The sequence below is a fragment of the Dasypus novemcinctus genome, chromosome 2 (assembly GCF_030445035.2).
Source record: "Dasypus novemcinctus isolate mDasNov1 chromosome 2, mDasNov1.1.hap2, whole genome shotgun sequence".
NCBI classification, from domain to species: Eukaryota; Metazoa; Chordata; class Mammalia; order Cingulata; family Dasypodidae; genus Dasypus; species Dasypus novemcinctus.
In genome coordinates, this window is record NC_080674.1 from 199,834,805 (window position 1) to 199,837,309 (window position 2,505).

The window sequence follows — 2,505 nt, forward strand, 5'->3', positions numbered from 1 at the left end:
TTTCTGTCCCTTTTCCCTTCTCTTCTCCTTCTGGAACTCCCATAACATGTGTGTTGGTGCACTTCCTGTTAACATTTAACTCCTTGAGGTCAAATTTTTCCAGTTTTTTCTCTCTTTGCTCAATTTATGCTGGTCTGTTCTGTACATAGTTGAATCTATTCTCTATAATTTCAAATCTGCTGGTTTGTGCCTCTCTTGTATATTTAATCTCACTTATTTTATCTTTCATTCCTGTAAGCTCTGCTATTTTTCTGCCCAAGGTTTAAAATTTTTGTGTGCTCATCCAGTGTTTTCATAATGTCTTTTATTTCTTTAGCCATGTTGTCCTTCTGCAGCGGCTTGCTCGGTCGGTAGAGTTGGGGTCTGGCTGCGGACGAGGGGTCGGTCCAGCTCTGGATGAGGGGTCGGTCCCGCTTGGGACGAGGGGTCGGTCCGGCAGCAGACGAGGGATCGGTCTCACAGGGGTTGTGCGGTTCGGCTGACGGGGTCGCCCGGCGAAGCCGGTGATGAAGGGGTCGCCTGGAGAAGCCGGCGACGAAGGGGTCGCCCGGAGAAGCAGGCGACGAACTGGGGACAAGGGAGGCCAGGCCCTTGTCGGGGGCTCTCAGGACTGGAGGGCGCACGGCAGAAGAACTACCGCGGAGACAAGGTAAACACGCAAGTCCACTTTATTGAGGGAGAGGCAACAGTTTTATAGGGGCTGGGGAAGGCTGATTGGTCGAAGCCACGCCCTGTTCTGATTGGTTGCCGGCGAAAGGTCAGTGGGCGGTACTGGATGGGGGAGGGGTGGTGGTTAGGGATTGGCTGTCGCTGTTGCTGGGGGAAGGGGCAGGGTTTAGGGATTGGTGGCTGCTGTTGCTGGGGTGGAGGGCAGACTTGAGTTTCCCGCCCACGCCTGGCTGTTGCTGCTGTCGGGGGGAGGGAAAAGGGCAGACTGGATTTTTCCGCCCACCCCTGGCTGTTGCTGCTGTCGGGGGAGGGGAAAAGGGCAGACTGGAATTTTCTCCGCCCACGCCTGGCTGTTGCTGCTGTCGGGGGAGGGGAAAAGGGCAGACTGGAATTTTCTGCCCTGCGCCTGCGCACGGAGAAGGAAGAAGAAGGGTGCCGCCCCACAAGGCATCGGGTGGCGCCATCTGGGAGGAGGGGCGGCCGCGGAAGCATGGCTGCCGAGAAGGGGAGACCCGAGGGCACTCTGCGCCCATGCCGAGCTTCCTTCAGGGGTGGCGGTGGGCCCGACCAACCACCCTTTTATGGGGGCAGCGGCTTGGCCTGCCGCGGCCGCTCCCCCGCCAGGCCAGCAAACCACACTTCAGCCCGAGGGGTGACCGCACCTTCAACTTTATGATTTGATTTAGGATATTTGTACGAACCTCATTGATTTGCTGTTTCAAGTCCTATGTTTTCATCTGGAGCTTTGCTTTATTTTTTGCCTTAGTCATATCTTTCTTTTTCTTAGTATTGCTTGTAATGTTTTGCTGATGACTAGGAATCTGATTATGATGCTGTTTACTCTGATGTTCAGCTTCTCCCTTGCCGAGAAATTTACTGTTAAGTAGTTATGTGCTACTACTGTTCTTTGATCCTTGGTTCAACTTCTTCTAGATATTTAGGACTATTCCTGTTCAACTGCTCAAACCAGGGCTAAGGACTCAGTAATGGAGTGCAGGCCAGTTGCCAAGGGCCTTGGAGGGAGGACTAGTAAATATAGCTGCTTGCCTCTTTTATGTTTTTAGTATTATTTTCCCCTCGTTTTCATGCACTTTTCTCACCTGTCAGCAGATGGAGCTCTTTGGCAGACCTCTTAACTTAGGCCCCAGATGCTAGGAAGAATGCATTTATTGAACCCCACCAGGGCTGACCTTGAAGAAACAATGTCCTCAGGGCAGGCCAAGCCTCGCAAAAAAAAGTTTATCATAAATTGTTTTCCTCCCTTGGCTGCCCTGTCCCTCTGCCTGCTCAGCAACCAGCCCAGGGCAGTAGAGCAGCTGTTCGAGAAGACAAATTATCTTTAACTCTCTGCTAGCTCTAGGGGTGAACAATTTCATAGTTCCACCTGGCCTAGAAGTGTGTAACCTCTGGGGTGAAGTACACCAAGTTCACTGGCCAAAATCTTAATTTGCTATACACTGTGTCCCTCTATCTCCTTTTACTTGGGGAAGAGGAGCCCTACCACCCCCTCAGTCTGTAGCAGCTGCAGTCCACAGCTGCTGCAGTCTGCAGCCCACTGTTTGCTCCAAGGGAGGGCTGAATATGAGCCAGCAGCTGCTGCTACTGCTTTACTCTTGGGATTTTTTCCAGCCAGCTGAGACGCCTTTCCTTCACCCCTCTCTTCTGTATTCACCTTCCCCTGGTGTCCTGAGTCCCAAAGCAGCCCTCCAGAGAGTCCTCTAGATATTTTTCTGGAAGAGAAATGATCCCTCTGCCTCTCTAATTCTCTGTTTCTACTCAGGGGTTTTAAGCATTCTCAGAATTAACACATCAAATTGAAATCACAAGCTCTCTAAG